General features: G+C 39.8%; 1 long non-coding RNA gene across 1 annotated transcript in view; it reads left to right on the top strand.

Moving 5' to 3' along the window:
- Positions 1-395: 395 nt before the first annotated feature.
- The window catches only part of LOC140699606 (uncharacterized), a 47,522-nt gene continuing 28,871 nt past the window's right edge, over positions 396-19,046 (top strand). The window contains exon 1 of the long non-coding RNA XR_012077816.1: positions 396-609. This is a non-coding gene — a long non-coding RNA (uncharacterized lncRNA). The remainder of the gene's footprint in view (positions 610-19,046) is intronic.

The raw sequence follows: 19,046 nt of genomic DNA, 5'->3' as shown, positions 1-19,046 counted from the left end.
AGGTTAGGACCTAGCAGGATGGAGTGTCAGGGCAGGGACCTCGGTGTGAGGAGAAGGAGCAGTGTCTTCAAGGTCTGGTGGGAGACTGGGCCTGGCCAGGGGTGGGAAGGTAGTAACAGGGAGGAAAAGGTGTGCAGGGGAAGTGGGGCTGGCGGGGTGTGGCCTGGCCCAGGGCAGTCGTGGTTCTAGTTCAGTGCCAGGACCCAGTCAGTGGCTGGGTGAAGGCTCTGGAGATGGAGACCCGGCGGGACAAGCAGGAGGGGCCCCACCTGGCTCCTCCCGGCCCCAGCGGCCAGGGCCGGTAAAGCAGGAGACCCACCCGAGCAGTTTGCGCTGCGGGCGGGAGGAGGAGGGGCGCTTACGCGCAGACGGACAGACGCGCGGACGCCGGAACCCACCCAGAGCGCGTGGAAGCTGGCGGCAGCCGGTTGCTCCTGGACCAGCTCCTGGAAGAGGAACACAGCCTGGGGCCTGGGCCGCCACTTGCCCGCGGCTCGGCTGCCGCTGCCGGACAGTTAAGAGGGCGCTGGTGGGGGCGCGCTGCTCGGGGAGCCGGCGGGTGATGCCTGGGCTGTGCGGCTGAAGAGACGCCCAGGGAGGGGTGCGGAGGTGAGGTCCCGGCTGCGCGTCCCGTTAGGACCCTGAGGCGGGTCCCAGCCGCCGCTGTGGTTCGTGGTAACCCCGCTATTAGTAGTTCCTGGACCTCGCGTTTGTGCCGCAGCTTAAACCCGGGTTTAGGAGATCAGGTACAGCCCCGGGAGGTGGGAGGGCGCCGGACGGCTCCCGAGCATCTCCTATTGGCCCTCAGATCATGGCCTGCTCCTGGGAGGCGGGTGCGGTGCGGTCGCGGGTCCTCGGATGGAATGGGGGCTGCCCCATGAGAGCCCCTGGATTTGCTCCCATCTTAACCCGCGGCCTGACCTTGGGGGCGGCCTCTAAAGACCCAGGTTCGTGGGACTCAGGTTACAGGTCAGTCTGCTCCTGGGAGATGGGCTCGGTGTGATCAGTGTGCTGGGATGGCTGCAGCGGCAGCGGGAAATGGTCGCAAACCCCGCGCTCTCATAGGGCAGCCCCAATCCCGCCATAGCAGCCGCCACCTTTCCCTGACAGCACAGCACCCGCCTTCCAGGAGCAGGCTGACCTGTAACCTGAGTTCCACGAACCTGAGGCAGCAGAGGCCAAGCTCAGGCCATGCGCTGGGGAGTTTGAAGCAAATCCACGGGCCCCCATGGTCAGACTCCATAACCCGCCACTCCCTTCGACCACACCGCGCCCTCTTCCCGGGAGCAGGCTGACCTGGGGACCGTGCCTGGAGCAGCAGAGGCCGAGCCCTTGACAGGCCGTGGGGAAGATGGGGGCAGCTTGCCAGGTCGCTGCCCATCTCCCTGCCGCTGCCCCAGGTTCGTGGATCACTTGTTTTCAAGCCAGTGGTTTCCTGAGAGGCAGGCGCGGTGCAGTCAGGTGGCGGAGGCTGCGGGGAGGGATGCTGCCCCAAGGGAAGCAGGTGGACTTGCTCCCATCTCCCCCAGGGCCAGACCTGTGGACGGCCTCTGCTGCCCCAGGTTTGCAGGACACATGTCATGTCAGCCTGTCCCTGGGAGGAAGGCTCAGTGTACTCGGGGCAGCATCAGTGGCTGAAAAGAATTTTAGAAGTGGGCTCTAGCCCATCGTAACTAACTCTCCTTTCTTCTCTTGCTTCCTCAGTTGGTGGCTGTATCGGCTTTTTCATTATAGGTTATTGCTGGATAATGAACATAGGTTTCTGTGCTATATAGAAGAAACTTTATTTAAAATCTCTTTTTATATGTAGTGGCTAACATTTGTAAATCTCGAACTCCCCTTTCCCTAGTAACCTTAAGATTGTTTACTAAGTCTGCAAGTCTGTTTCTGTTCTGCAGATGAGTTTACATTGTCTTTTTCTCTCTTTTTTTAGATTGCACATATGAGTTGTATCATTTGGTATTTTTCTGTTTCTGGCTGATTTCACTTAGAATGACCATCTCTAGCTCCATCCATGTTGCTGCAAATGGTTTTATTTTGTCCTATTCATGATAGAGTAGTATTCCAGTGTATAAATATGCAGCAACTTCTTTACCCAGTCATCTGTTACTACATTTAACTTGCCTCCATGTCTCGGCTATTGTATACAGTGGTGCTGTGAATACTGGTGAGCAGGTATCTTTTCACATTGGAGTTATTTCCAGTTATGTACACAGATGTGGAATTGCTGGGTCATAGGGTAAGTCTACTTTTAGTTTTATCAGGGATTTCCATGCTTTCCATAATGACTACACCAAACTAGATTTCTACCAGCAGTGTAAGAGGGTACCCTTCCCTCTACAGCCTCTCTAGCATTTATCATTCATGAACTTCTGAGCGATGGCCATTCTGACTAGTGTGAGCTGATTCTTCATTGTAGTTTTGATTTGAATTCCTCGGTTTATTAGTGATATCGAGCATTTTTTCCTGTGCCTATTGGTCAATTGTGTCTTCATTGGAGAAATGCTTGTTTAGGTCTTCTGCCTATTTTAGGATTGAGCTGTTTGTTTTTTTTGTTATTAAGTTGTATGAGCTGTTTATATATTCTGAAAATTAAGCCTTTGTTAGTCGTATAATTTGCAAATATTTTCTCCCATTCGTAGGTTGTTGTTTACTTTTGTTTTACTTATGGTTGTCTTTGTTGTGAAGAAATTTATGAGTTTAATTACGTCCCTTTTGTTTATTTTTTCTCTTATTTCCATTGCCTTGGTAGATTACCCTAGGAGAATGTTGCTAAGATTTATGTCAGATAATGTTTTGCCTATGTTTCCTTTTAGGAGATTTATCATGTCTTGTCCATCTGCATCTTTAAGCCTGTACTGTACATCTGTGCTTCAGTTTTGAATTTTGAGCTTCTTAGAGAAAACCTACTCTTAGCTCATACGTCAGATTCAACATGTCTAAAGCTGATTTCATAATCTTTCTTCTTGCAGCGTCTCCACTTATTCAGTGGGATAATCATTCTTCCGGTCTTAAATACCCAAAGGCTTGGAGTGGTCTTTGATTTATCTTTTTCTCACCACCCTCCATATTTTGTCAGCTTCTTGAACTGTATGTTTTTGGTTTCAAGTGTCTATTCTGATTGCTGATACTCTGATGAAGAGCTTTCATCCCTGATACGTTATTGTTTCCTTCTGCTGAATTCTTGGATAATCTCTCCCCCCCTTTCAGTCAACCTACAATTTTGGCTCTCCAACATCTAGAGTCAAGTCAAAGAGTTAACACAACCAGATCTCAGTCAGGTAGTCTCGACCCATCATCATTTTGTACTTAGCTTATGTGTTCCAATTATTATGTAACTTAGCCTCCTATGGTAACCTGTGCCTTATTAAAAACCAGGAGTCACCAGCCTTTTCCTATCCAGTCCTCAGTTAAAACAGATTACAATTGCCCTGAGAACTAGTTGGAGCCCCATCCCCTTCATAGAGTCTTCCCTATTTACTCCAAATACTTCTAGCTCCTCTTTGTATTCCTGCACTGTTTATGATCAGTAGCCTGTAATCTTGGCTTTGAGTACTGACTTGGTACCATCCCTGGGTGGTTTCCAATGTTTTTCCTCACTTAGCTGGTAACTGGAGAAGACTACCTTGTTCAGCCTCCTTTATACCCCTCACCCTGCTTAGCATCGGACAAAACATGCATCCAGGCAGTGCTTACCTACTTTATTTATTCGCAGGGTGGTGGTGTGGATTATACCTAATAACTATTAATTCAGTGTTGCAATTAAAAAAGAAAGGCAAGAAAATCCATAAAACTTTATCTCCATGTTCAGTTTAGCGCTTTACCTCAATAGTTTTCTTAAGTCTGTATTTACATTCACATAGTGTTCAGTGCTTGTACAGTTTCCTGAGGCAAGCAGGTGAATTGTCATTATGTTTGACTTTCACGTTACATTTCATATTGGATATATTTGTGCAATGACAAAACCTTCTTTTATAAGTAAACAGCCGGAAGCCCAGAGAGACTAAGAGCCTAACCCAGGGTCACCTGGTTAGTGTTTGGCACAGGCCAGGACCACAGTTCACATCATCCAGCTGATCGTCTTCCAGTGCCTTTTCATTCCAGTGCTGGGAAATGTAGCCCCATCAGCCAAACGGCCAAGTCACATTGCTGCCCCTTTACCTGCCAGTGATGGCAGTGCTACAAATAGTGGCAAAGGAAAGGTCAGAAATAGGAGTGATAAAACACATTTAAGTGCTGGAAATGGATCCTCAACCTCCTCCTCCCTACTTGAGCGCCTCACAAGTGTCCCACTCTGACAGTGCTGATCATTGTTTAAAACATAGCCTTAAAATCAGACATCTTTTATAAGACATGCTTTTATCCTGGTCCCTTTCCTGCTAGTAGTCACCATCATGGGCAGAAAGTGCTTGGTTATGTTCTGTTTGTCACATAGGTGGGAGGGAAAGTGGGAAAGGGAGTGGGTTGTACTGAAGCCGAGCATTTTACAGCTCTGTTGTTCTAGGACCAGAGCAGTTCCACTCTTGATTTCATCACCTCTCCACCTCCGAGTCCCAGCCACCCATTCATGCCTGCTTCCCCACATGCCACGTCCTGGGGAAGGACAGAGTGGTGGGCAATGCCCCCTCCGCCCTCTGCTCTGGGAGGTGTAGGAGTCTGCATTAACTTTTGAGCTGTTTTAGTAATTGGGCTTTTCCAGCTTTTCTAGACATCTCCTTTCCATCTCTGAGAAATTGGATTTGTAACTTAACCATACATGGACTATACTAATGTATTCAGTGACATTAGTGTGATGTTGCCTCTAAGGTGTTCTGTGACTGGATAGGAGGTTTTTATTTCACAGGATGCTTCACATCCAATTCTAAAGGCCTAGAGGCTGCAGGTGTAATCCAAGTCCTTACATGTCTGTAAGGTAGACATGAACATTATTTGATAATATGACCATATGTTCATAGATTACGGTTAGTCCACCGGCTCTGTATCTAATGAAAGTTTAAATACCAAACGCTTGAAGACAATTTGCGGGCCATGTCTTTTTGCCTGTAAGTAGTTGCAAAAACTGAAATCACAACTCTACCACAAGCCACAGTGTTTCCCAGTAGAGAAAGCCCTCTAATTTTACAACCTCTAAGTAGTGCAGTGGTTGTTTGTGTGAGATGAGGGATGCCAGAGTATTTTTTGGGACACTAGAGTGGCATGACAAGTATTCTGGGACTGGTTACAGTTGAATCTCTACTTCCTATATCCTGGACTGATTACAGAGGCAATGTTAGTGCAGTAACCATCTTGTGTATGCAAGTGTAGGTAGGAAGACAAGAGAGAAAATAGAAGGGATATAAAGTAATGGAGGGACTTCATAGCAGTACAAATAGTGACTTTGACACCACCAGCTGATGACGTGAACTTGGCAAGAATTTGTGAGAATTGGTGGGTGTCATTGCAAGCAGGAGAGTCCTGCAGCTCTTGGGGTGAACAGGCAAAGGGGAGAGCAGATATGGTGGCTATCCGGGGGCTATTTTTGTCCTGAATGTGAAAATGTCCAGTCCCCTGTTCAATTTGGCAGCCACAACTTCACATGACTCAGGGCATTATTTCCACCAGAAATCCATAAAAATATAAACAACCTCTGTTTCCCAAAGTGTTTGTTCTCGATCTGAGATGATTGTCCTGTGGTGGGAGGTAAGTGGGCGATGGGCCCTGTTACATCACCCCCTTTCACTAGAAGTCTACCTCGATGCTTTTCATCCTACTCCTAGAGGTGCTGTCATTCTGTTACACCTAGGCCTGTAAGACGGGCTTGCCTGAATCCTCACGTGAAGAGGGATAGTTATGTGCAGTTTTAAAAAATTGCTTGGGTCATGTGGTCCTTTGTTCCTTCCATTGGAAATCACTATTCCAGAGCAAATAGTATGCCTCCATAGAAAGTATATTGTTTGTAAGTTGTCTTCAGAGGTTTTGCAGTTGGTTTAAATATTTGCTTGGTGATGGCATCTTGATTGATTGGAGGAGGCAACCCTCACTAGGGGCATTGTGTGCTTTCTGTCTGAGAGTTCCTTTACTGGCAGCAGAGTGTTCGTAGGCAGAGTTAGAAAGTTACCTGGTCTGAGAAGCCGAATTTGCCCACAGCTGGGAATTGGCGGAAGAGTCTGTTATGGAAGGAAGGCTTTAGGATTATCTGGTAGCAGAGTTCTGGGATCCAAACCCTGGGAAACCTCAGCTTTTGTAGAGTATGTTCTGTAACAATAGGCTATAGGATAATTTTTACACTTGTTATGGGATGTAGAGTTGGGGAAAGACTTAAAAATGAAAGAACTTTAAAAGAGAATCTTCGAATATTTTAAAGAAGACAGTTCTCAGAATGAGAGCTTTTCTAGAAAAGACTAGTTCTTCGCTTCACAGGGGAAGCAGGGAGCAGGTGTAACTGCACTTACGGTAACTTCAAAGGTAAACCTTACCCTCCCACTTAGCTGTTTCCTGGTGTAGGTTCATCTCCCACATCTGTAGTTTTAGACCTGATGTGTCATTTTCTGGTACTCCATTCTGCTTCTTAGTGAGAGACTGACCCAAAGTCACATAGCAATTGAAAAATTGCGCAAACGACTTTATTGTTAAAAATGTAGACCTGTGGCTGGGTGCTTCATTTGCAAGTGTCTTTCAGTACATAGAACACTGAAAAGAATGCAGTGTTATTTCTTTTTTTATTCCTTTAAGCCTTTGAAAAGAAGGTTTTCTTTGCAGAGTGTCTGGAGTACATCAGAACAAGCAGAAACTAAAAATAGCTTTAAGAAAGCTCCAGTATAGACGTTGCTTATAGTATGGTATCTGTCTTAAAGTTAATTCTTTAAAGCAGGAAGCTGTAACTCTCAATTTCTTAAGCAAATATAAATATTCTTGACACTTAATGACATTCTTTGTGGGGTGAAGCTGATTTTGCTTCCATTCTGAGCGTTGAAAGTCCTTCTATGATACTCCTACCAGTCCTCAATATTTTATTTTCCCTCTGTTGTGAACTTGTTATTAAACTTGAAGCAGATATAAATATCATTAACTTGCTACATATGTAGATGTTCAGTGTTACATAGTCAGAAAGTTTGTGTACATCACACGTATCTACATAATTCCCCCCTTTCCAACTGTGTTCCTGATAGGATGGTGGGAAATGGCAGTATGGGGATATGTCTTTCAGTACACAGTGTTTCCCCTCTTCCCTCTACCAGATCTGGATTTTCTTTTATCTTTCGGCTTCTAGACTTACTAGCTCTTTTTCTTAAGCTAGGTATGTCTCATCCCCCTATGCACACAAACATGCGTACACACACACACACACACACATATATTCTGCCGTAAGGAGTAGCGTGCAGCATCCCATTCTCCCACTCCTTCTCTGGATCCACCCACTGGAGGCAGTGTCTTGCACGAATTCATTTGTAAGTTCCTTTATAAAATTCGAGTGGTTGGGAAATAAGACTGATATCCACACCTAGTAGGCAGGCCCTCAAGGACAACTTCTATGGTTAATGCCAGGTTATCTTAATGTTTGAGTATCTGGGTTTCATGTCTTCCTCTACCACCTGTGTGACCCATGATTCCCACATTTCTGCCTCCCTCTAGAATTTTTCTCTCCAACTCTGAACTCTTACAATGTTCTGCTGATTTGACATCTTCACTTGGAACTCTGATATCTTAAAATCAACATGTGTAAAAACTGAGCTCTTTGTCGTCCAACCCCCCAAACTGGTCCTTTCTGCAACATCCCCCATTCAGTTAGTGGAAACTTAATCCTTCCAGCTGCTTGGGTCAAAAAACTTGGAGTTATTCTGATTTTCACTGACATACCACATGAATTCTGTCAATAGATCTGGTTTAACACTGCCTTTAAAACAGATCCAGAACCCAGCCACTTCTCACCATGGCTCCTGCCTCCACTGCTGCTTCCCTGCCCTGAGCCACTGTCCTCTCCTCCTGCACAGCCCTTCTCAGAGGCTTCCCTCCTTTCATCTCTGACCCGTTTTGACTATTCTCACCCGGCAGTCAAGTGAGACTTGAAAACCTAAGTTAGATTGTGTCGTCATTCTGCAGTGCCTCCCAATTTCACTCCGGGTAAAAGCCACAGTCCTTGCAACGTCCTCCAAGGCCATACAGGATCTGCACTGACCCTTCTCCGCAGCTCCAGCAGTGCCCCCATTCTGGAACATGTGAGGTGCACGCTGGCCTCGGTGATGGTTATTCCGTCTACCTGGGACTTCTCACCTCCTAGTCTTATTTCTAACCTCAGTCCTCAGTGTGGCCTGCTCTGGTATTTAATACAACATCACCATAATCCCATACCCTAAACTCTCTTTACCTTGCCCTTTTTTTATTTTTTCCATGGTTCCTCTTTCTTAACATGCCACTTCCTCTGCCTCTCTGTCGTGTGAATTGTCATCTCCACCCCCCACCCCAGCTAGACTCCAACCCAGCTCCGTGAGGACAGGAATTTTGTATTGTTTATTGATCTATTCCAAGTGCCTAGATTAGTCCTGGGTACATAGTAGCCTGTCAAAAATTATTTGCTAAATAATTTAAAATATTATAAAATGAGTCATCCTTTCAGGAACGGGTGAGGAAAGGAAGATGCATGAAAGAATGGTGCAGTAAATAATGATATTTGCCTGTTGTTCTTTGTGTGATATATATATATGTGTTTTAGTCTTAATTTGGTATCCAGTTTCTTAATTTAACATCTGTATTAAGGTGTAATTTACAGGCCATAAAATTCACAAATTATAATTGCACAAATCAGCCATTTTAGATATTTCTAGAGTTGTGCAACTGTGTCCTCACAAAGTCCCCTTTTTTCCATCCATATGCAGTTCACCCTCCACTCAGTGGCACCCTGATTTTATTTGTTTTTGTTTTTTTGGCAATCACATCTCAAAAGAATAATTTACACAGCAGTACTAATAGAGCTTTGGCTTTTAGAAATGACACACTTAAATATGAATTCAGCTGTCATTGCTGAATGTAGGTAGCAGTATCAGACATCGGTGAGAAGAATGGACTTGAGTGTCAGACTGGCTGCAGTCTTACCCAGCTCCACCAGTTACCAAGTTACCCAAATTATTTTCTGCCTCAAGCTCTTTATCTGTTATATGGGGGTAATAATAGCAGCTTACAGAGTTGTTGTGAGGATTAAGCAAATAGTGAAACAAAATTTAGTATAGTGGCCAGCTTATGTAATTACGTAAGAAATAGCCTTGCAGGTAGAGAGCAAAATTCAAATCAGTTTCTAAAGTATGTGTAAAATATGATCCAGTTCCTGCCTGGTTTGTAAACACGTATGCCTACTGCAGAATGTAAAAGCAGGCTAATTTCCAACAGAAAAGATCATTTCTTAGCATTTCTTTCAAAGATATATGCAAAATCATTTTTACTAAATTTCGGGTGCCCACCTCTGAAAGAGCTTTGACACCAGGGAGGTAATTATCTACTTTTTTGTTAAAATCATGCTGACCATCACAAAGTGTTCTGAATTATATTTTAGCCTTTATGTTGGGAAATACTGTGAGACTTCTTCTAAATTAATGGGGGGGCATTCACTGTAGCTCTTGTAGCTGTTTTGTTGTTTTCTTTTATGTACAGATGCACAAAGCAGGTTCATCAGAAGCCTCTCAATTCCAAAGATAATAACAGTGAAAAATATTGTACAGTGACAGTGAATCCTTGGCATATGAAGAAAGATTGTAAAGCCCTGAATGAATTAAGAAGGTATTGTTACATTAACATACATGTAACCATGGCTCTCTTACCTTTATTTTTCACTTTATAATGAAGATACTCCCCACCCGTCAAGGTTGCTTTGTTTGATATAGGGAATATCTAAAGCCTTTTCTGCAAGTTTTTAAAATAAGTAACAGAAGGTAATTTATCAGAAGTGTGAATGGTGTAATCTGCTCTGTCTAGTATAGTAGCCACTAGCCACATGTGGCTATTTTGAATTGAGATGTTCTATAAGTGGAAAATACATAATAGATTTTTAAGACTTCATACAACAAAACTAATGTAAAATATTTATTAATAAGTTTTAAAAGTGTCAATCACACTTTTGAAATGATAGTATATTGGATATTTTGGGATAAATATAATTATTACTGAAATTAATTTTACTTGTTCCTTTTTATTTTCTAAATGGTATTACTGGAAAATTGTGACTTACACTATGTTTCTATTGACAATTCTGGCTTCTAACTTATTGCAAATAATATGAAAAGAAAACTTTGATGAAAAATTTTGTAATTGAATAGTTGATTTACATCATAATATTTTCAGGTGTGCAATACAGAGGCTCAAAATTTTTATAGATTATATTCCATTTAAAGTCACTATAAAATAATGGCTATATTTCCCTGTGCTGTATGATACAGCCCTGTAAGCTATCCAATTTATACATAGTAATTTTTACCTCTCAATACCCTACACCTTCCCTGCCTCCCCTCTCCTCCTTCTCCCCATTGGTAACCACCAGTCTGTTCTATGTACCTGTGAGTCTATTTCTGTTTTATTATAGTAATTAATTTGTTCAATTTTTTATATATACATATAAGTTAATACATAGAATATTTGTTTTTCTTCCTCTGACTTATTTCACTATGCATAATAACCTGTAGGTCCATCCATGATATTGCAAATGGCATTATTTTATTTTTTATGGCTGATCAGTATTCCATTGTGTGTGTGTGTTCATGTGTGTATATCTGTGTGTATATACATGCATATATGTATATATATATATGTATATATATATATATATATATATATATATATATAATATACCACAACTTCTTTATCCAGTCATCTGTCAGTGAACACTTGGGTTGTTTCAGTGTTTTGGCTATTGTAAATAGTGCTGCTGTGAACATTGGGGTGCATGTGTCTTTTTGAATTATATTTTTCTCCAGAAATATACGCATGAATGGGATTGCTGGATCACACAGAAGTCTATTTTCAGTTTTTTATGGAAACTCTATACTGTCCTCCAAAGTGGCTGTGCAATTTACATTCCCACCAACCGAGTAGGAGGGTTCCTTTCTCTCTTAAAAGGTCAAAAATTCTCTAAATTTATATACTTTCCTTACAGTTTAGGACACAATTTGGCAAAAGCCAGAAAGAATTTGATAGGAGTAAATACAGTATTTTTTTTAAATGTCCATGCATTACGGATAGATATGTTATTGATGAGTTGGTTCCCTACATTTGTAGATGCAGAAGTTTTTATACCTTCATAGACATTTCAGTCTAGCAGAGAGAAAAATTTCTTTGCATTTTGCTGAACTTGTCCGGGTGGCTTTATCAAATATGGTCCAGGCCTCCAGAGGTGAATACACATCCAAACCTGAAACATTTGAATGTCTGCAAGATTTTAAGAGTCCAGAATGTCAGATCTGGACTATAAATCTGGTAAATGACATCAGTGAGTGGACTCAAGAAAACTCCATTTGAGTGCAAAACCTTTCATAAGCCAAAAAAGGCATTGAAATTGTGGCAAAGCCAGAGACTTGTGTGTGACACATATGGCCACAAACCCATGGGGACAACTACAGGCGTCCTGGAGTGCCAAGGGAATTCCATGTGAGGAGTCCAGCACTCACAGGAATCCAATAAGTCCCTGCCAGCCAGAGCAACTTCATTGCTACCGTGCTGTTTTGAGCAAATGTCTTTTCAACAGGTTCAAATTGGTTTGTATTTTTTTTTACATTTTTTATTAATTCATACTCATTTTACAGTGTTGTGTCAAATTCCAGTGTTCAGCACAATTTTTCAGTCATTCATGGACATATACACACTCATTGTCATATTTTTTTCTCTGTGATTTATCATAACATTTTGTGTATATTTCCCTGTGCTATACAGTGTAATCTTGTTTATCTATTCTACAATTTTGAAATCCCAGTCTGTCCCTTCCCACCCTCTACCCCCCTGTTAACCACAAGTCTCTATTCTCTGTCCATGAGTCTATTTCTGTCCTGTATTTATGCTTTGTTTTTGTTTGTTTTTTTTTTTTAGATTCCACATATGAGTGATCTCATATGGTATTTTTCTTTCTCTTTCTGGCTTACTTCACTTAGAATGACATTCTCTAGGATCATCCATGTTGCTGCAAATGGCATTATGTTGTCGGTTTTTATGGCTGAGTAGTATTCCATTGTATAAATATACCACATCTTCTTTATCCAGTCACCTGTTGATGGACATTTAGGTTGTTTCCATGTTTTGGCTATTGTAAATAGTGCTGCTATGAACATTGGGGTGCAGGTGGCACCCTGAAGTAGATTTCCTTCTGGGTACAAGCCCAGGAGTGGGATTCCTGGGTCATATGGTAAGTCTATTCCTAGTCTTTTGAGGAATCTCCACACTGTTTTCCATAGTGGCTGCACCAAACTGCATTCCCACCAGCAGTGTAGGAGGGTTCCCCTTTCTCCACAGCCTGTCCAGCATTTGTCATTTGTGGATTTTTGAATGACGGCCATTCTGACTGGTGTGAGGTGATACCTCATTGTAGTTTTGATTTGCATTTCTCTCATAATTAGTGATATTGAACATTTTTTCATGTGCTTTTTGATCATTTGTATGTCTTCCTTGGAGAGTTTCTTATTTAGGTCCTCTGCCCATTTTTGGATTGGGTTGTTTATTTTTTTCTCATTGAGTCGTATGAGCTGCTTATATATTTTGGAGATCAAGCCTTTGTCGGTTTCACTTGCAAAAATTTTCTCCCATTCTATAGGTTTTCTTCTTGTTTTATTTCCGGTTTCCTTTGCTCTGCAGAAGCTTGTAAGTTTCATTAGGTCCCATTTGTTTATTCTTGCTTTTATTTCTTCTAGGAGAAAATTTTTGAAATGCATGTCAGATAATGTTTTGCCTATGTTTTCCTCTAGGAGGTTTATTGTATCTTGTCTTATGTTTAAGTCTTTAATCCATTTTGAGTTGATTTTTGTATATGGTGTAAGGGTGTGTTCTAGCTTCATTGTTTTACATGCTGCTGTCCAGTTTTCCCAACACCATTTGCTGAAGAGACTGTCTTTATTCCATTGTATATTCTTGCCTCCTTTGTCGAAGATGAGTTGACCAAAAGTTTGTGGGTTCATTTCTGGGCTCTCTATTCTGTTCCATTGGTCTATAGGTCTGTTTTGGTACCAATACCATGCTGTCTTGATGACTGTAGCTCTATAGTATTGTCTGAAGTCTGGGAGAGTTATTCCTCCAGCCTCTTTCTTTCTCTTCAGTAATGCTTTAGCAATTCTAGGTCTTTGATGGTTCCATATAAATTTTATTATGATTTGTTCTAGTTCTGTGAAATATGTCCTGGGTAATTAGATAGGGATTGCATTAAATCTGTAGATTGCCTTGGGCAGTGTGACCATTTTAACAATATTGAATCTTCCAATCCAAGAGCATGAAATATCTTTCCATTTTTTAAAAGTCTTCTTTAATTTCCTTCATCAATGGTTTATATTTTTCTGTGTATAATTCTTTCACCTCCTTGGTTAGATTTATTCCCAGATATTTTATTACTTTGGGTGCTATTTTAAAGGGGATTGTTTCTTTACTTTTTTTTTCTGTTGATTTATCGTTAGTGTAAAAAAATGCAACTGATTTTTGAACATTAATTTTGTAACCTGCTACCTTGCTGAATTCTTCGATCAGCTCTAGTAGCTTTTTTGTGGCCCTTTAAGGGTTTTCTATATATAGTAACATGTCATCAGCATATAATGACACTTTTACCTCTTCTTTTCCAATTTGGATCCCTTTTATTTTTTTCTCTTGCCTGATTGCTGTGGCTAGGAATTCCAGGACTATATTGAATAGGAGTGGTGATAGTGGGCATCCTTGTCTTCTCCCAGATTTTAGTGGGAAGCTTTTGGGTTTTTCACTGTTGAGAACTATGCTGGCTATAGGTTTGTCATATATAGCTTTTATGATGTTGAGATATGCTCCCTCAATACCCACTTTTGTGAGAATTTTTATCATAAATGGGTGTTGAATTTTATCAAAAACTTTTCTGCATCAATTGAGATGATCATGTGGTTTTTCTCCTTTCTCTTGTTGATGTGAAGTATTACAGTGATTGATTTGCATATGTTGAACCACCCTTGTGTCCCTGAGATGAACCCCATTTGAGCATGATGTATAATCTTTTTTTATGTTCTGTTGGATTCTATTTGCTAGTATTTTGGTAAGGAACTTTTGCATCTGTGTTCATCAGTGATATTGGTCTGTAATTCTCTTTTTTGGTGGTGTCTTTGCCTGGTTTTTCTATCAGGATGATGGTGGCTTCATAGAAAGTGTCTGGGAATATTCCTTCTTTTCAATCTTCTGGAAGAGTTTGAGAAGGACTAGTATGAGTTCTTTTTTGTGTGTGTGTTAGAATTACCCGGTGAAGCTGTCCAGTACTGGACTTTTATTTGTAGGGATTTTTTTTTTATTGTTTATTCGATTTCATTCCTAGTGATCAAGTTGTTCAAGTGGTCAGTTTCTTCTTGATTCTGACTTGGTGGTATGTATGTTTCCAGAAACTTGTCCATCTCCTCTAGGTTATCCATTTTTTCCATGTAGTTTTTCATGATATTCTCATATGATATTCAGTATTTCTATGTTATTTGATGTAATTTCTCCATTTTCCTTTCTTATTTTGCAAATTTGTGTTCTCTCTTTTTTCTTCTTTGTGAGTTTGGCCAGAGGTTTGTCGATTTAATTTACTCTTTCAAAAAACTAGCTTCTGGTTTGATTATTTTCTTTATCTATTTTAATCTCTATTTTATTTATTTCCTCCCTGATCTTTATTGTTTCCTTCCTTCTGCTGACTTTTGGGTGTTTTTGCTCTTCTGTTTCTAGTTCTTTTAACTGGTGGGTTAGATTGTTTATTTGATATTGTTCTTATTTGAGGAAGGCCTGTATCACCTTAAACTTTCCTCTTAGCACTGCTTTTGCTGCGTCCCAAAAGTTTTGTGTGGTTGTGTTTTCATTTTCATTTGTCTCAAGGTATTCTTTAATTTCAACTGTGATTTCATCATTGACCCATTGGTTTTTTAATAGCATGTTGTTTAATCTCTATGCTTTCCCTTTTTTCTCCTTTGTTTCTCCTTAGTTGATTTCTAGTTTCAACAGCATTGTTGTCAGTAAAGTTGCTTGAGATAATTTCTATGTTCTTAAAATTGTTGAGACTTCTTTTGTGACCAAGTACATGATCAATCCTAGAAAATGTTCCACGTGCACTTAAAAAGAATATATATCCTATTCTAGGGGGTTGTAATGCTCTGAAAATATCCACTAAATCTAATTTTTCTATTGAATCATTTAATTTCTCTGTTGTATTCTTTATTTTCTTTCTGGAAGATCTGTCTAGTGATGTTAATGTGGTGTTAAAATTTCTGACAATGATTGTATTCCCATCAATTTCCCCCTTTATCTCTGTTAGTAGTTGTTTTATGTACTTAGGTGCTCATGTTGGGTGCATATATACTAATGATTGTAATATCCTCATCTTGTGTTGCTCCCTTAATCATTATAAAATGTTTTTGTTTATCTTTCTTTATGACCCTTGTTTTAAAGTCTATTTTGTCTCAAATCAGTACTGTTACATCTGCTTTTTTGGCATTTCCAGTTGCATGGAATATCCTTTTCTGTCCATTCACTCTCAATATATATGTGCCCTTCTCCCTAAAGTGTATCTCTTGTATGCAGAATATTGAAGGTTCTTGCTTTATTATCCAGTCTGCCACTCTGTCTTTTGACTGGAGGATTTATTCCATTAACATTTACAATAATTAATGATAGATGAGTGTTTATTGCTATTTTGAACTTATTTTTGCAGTTGATTTGGTATTTCTTTTTTGTTCCTTTCTTCTTCCTTTTGTGGTATGGTAACTTTGTTTTGTATCATCTTGGATTGTATTTAGTTTTTGTGACTCACTTGTAAGTTTTTGGCTTGTGGTTACACTTTTTTGTAAGTTTGTTAACCAATTACTCTAACTGTGTGTACTAAACAGATAGAAATGTAATCTCAAACCCATTCTACCAAGAATAAAATATTTAAAAAAAAAGAAGAAAGAAAAAATATTCTATATTTTCTTGCTTCCCTCTCCCACTCAATGATTTAGATATCTTCTTTTACAGTTTCATGTTTATTCTATTTGTAATTCATGGTAGTTATCACCTTTCCATTTATGAGTTCTCATTTCTGTAGCATCCTGCTTCTTTTCTATTTAGAGTAGACCTTTCAATATTTTTTTTGCATGGGTTTAGTGTTGCTAAAGTCTTTTAGTTTTTTGCTTCTCTGTGAAATTCTTTATCTCTCCTTCTATTCTAAAGGATAGCCTTGCTGGAGAAAGTATCCTAGGCTGCATCCTTTGTTTCATTAAGAACTTTGAATATATCTTGCCACTTCCTTCTGGCCTGTAGTGCTTCTGTAGTGAAATCAGCTGAGAGCCTTCTCTTCTAACTCACTCTTTGTTTTTCTCTTGCTGCCTTTAGAATCATTTCTTTATCCTTCAGTCTGGCCATCTTGATTATGATATGTCTTTGTGTGGGTCTTTTTAGGCTCTTCCTGTTTGGGAACCTCTGAGCCTCCTGTGTTTGGGTGTCTGTATCCTTCTTTAGGTTTGGGAAGTTTTCAGTCATGATTTCTTTAAATACCTTTTCCATCCCCTTTGTTCTTTCTTCCCCTTCTGGAATCCCTATTATGCATAGATTGGCATGCTTTATATTATCCCATAGGTTCCTTACATTGCTTTCATTGTTTTATATTTGTTTTTCTCTCAGCTGTTCTGATTGGGTACTTTCTGTTGTCCTCTCTTCTAGGTCACTTATTCGTTCCTCTGCTTTATCTAGCCTGATTTTTACAGCCTTTAGGTCAGATCTCATTTCAGCCAATGAATTTAACAATTCTAATTGGCTTTTCTTTATAGCTACATATTTTGTTTTTGACATATTTTATGTCTCTAAACACTATCTCTTTTAGTTCCTTCAGTAATTTAATCACTTCTTTTTTGAAATCTTGATCTAGTAGGCCATCAATGTCTATTTCATTGATCGTTCTTTCAGGGGATTTCTCTTGCTCTTTTAATTGGGAATACTTCCTCTGCTTTTTCATACTGCTCGTATCTCTCTGGCACTGTGGCTTAAGGTATATCAGTTATCTATTGTGGTCCTTAAAGGAGTTTATTCATTTATCTATCTAAAGCCTATGTGGAAATAAAACTTAAAAACGAGAGAGAGAGAGAATTTTAAAAGAATGGAGGAAAAGAAGGTTTGAAAGCAGTGTATAATCAGTAATAGAAGAGCAAGTTGAAGCAGAATAGCAGTCGAGTTGAGATGTCTTTTAAAAGCCTTAATAAAATGAAGAAAAATATCAAAACACAATATTTAAAACCTGTGAATAATCAATAACAGATCAAAACCAAGAGAATTAAAAATGAAATGAGAAGTGTAAACGTAGAGAACTGTTTAAACACTAAGGATTAATAAGGTAATAGAACATAAAACAGGTATAAAAAGATTTAAAAAACAAAGATGCATTCTCCTAGAGACTGTGCACTCTTAATGGTTTTATTGAGAGGTGTTTGTGTCTTCACCCTGTTTCACAAACTCAGCTTGCTCTGTTGGCCCCCTTGTCTGTGCTACTCACAGTGTCCGTCAGCAAGAATATCGTGCCCCTCCAACACTGGGTCAGGTGCTGCTCTCCTTCGTGGTGAGCAGGTGGGTCACTCCCCCTCCAGATGTCACAGTCAGTGATATGCCATTTGCTCCATAGGTGGGCTCAGCTTCAAGAATAACAGCTTTATGGAGATATAATTCACATACCATAAAATGCAGCATTTGAAAGTGTGCATTAGGGTTTTAAGTACATTGCAGGGCTTTGTAGCCATCACCCCCAAAAGGAACGGGTACCCTATAATAAGTCAGTCCCTAACCTTCCTTTCCCTTAGCCCCCAGAAGCCACCACTCTACTTTCTGCCTCTATGGATTTGCCTATTCTGGGCATTTCATATAAGTAGAAACATACAGTATGCCGCCTTATTTGTTTGTCATCTTTCATTTAGTGTGACGTTGTCTAGGCTCATCCATGGTGTAGCATATATCAGTACCCAAATTCCTTTTTGTGTTCAAATAATATGCCATTGTTATAAATACTCCACATTGCTTGTCCATCCATCAGTTGATGATGAATAATTCTGCTGTAAATGCTCATGGACAAGTTTTTGTGTGAACACATATTTTCAGTTCTCTTGACGATATATCAGAAAATGGAATTGCTGGGATTTATTCTACTTTTAACATTTTGAGGAATTGCTAAAGTAGTTTTTAAAGTGACTGCACCATTTTATATTTCCAGTAGTAATATATGAGGAGTCCAGTTTCTCCACATCATCATCAACACTATTTATTACTGGGTTTATAAATACATATTTATATATCCTATATCATATATATTTGTCATCCTAGTTGGTATGAAGTGGCATGTCATTGTACTTTTGATTTCTGTTTCCCTGATGCCTACTGATGTTGAACATCTTTTTACGTGCTTATTTCCCATTCGTAGGTTTTTTGGAGAAATATGTATTCAAATTCTTTGCCCAATTTTATTGTATTTGTCTTTGTATTGTCACATTTTAAGTCTTCTTTGTCTATTCTGGATAAAAGTCCCTTATCAGGGAAAATATTGGAAATAATTTCATCCATCCTGTGGATTGTCTTCTTACTTTCTTTATGAAGTCCTTTGAAGCACAAAAGATTTTAATTTTACTGAAGTCCAGTTTACTTGATTTTTTCCTTTTGTTGTTTGTGCTTTTGGTGTCATATATTACAAGTATTTGTAATCCAAAGTCCTGAAGATTTTCTCATTGTTCATTTTCTAAAAGTTTTATAGTTTCAGGTCTGTGATTTATTTTCAGTTAACTTTCATAAATGGTGTTAAGATAAAAGTTCAGTTTTCTTTCTTTCCAGGTGTATGTGCAGGAGTCCCAGCATCATTTTTGTAAAGATTATTTTTTCCCCATTGGATTGTCATGGCA

This window comes from Vicugna pacos, chromosome 11 (assembly GCF_048564905.1).
Source record: "Vicugna pacos chromosome 11, VicPac4, whole genome shotgun sequence".
NCBI lineage: Eukaryota > Metazoa > Chordata > Mammalia > Artiodactyla > Camelidae > Vicugna > Vicugna pacos.
The sequence above is the reverse complement of the archived record's forward strand: the minus strand, read 5'-3'. Positions and strand labels throughout refer to the sequence as shown.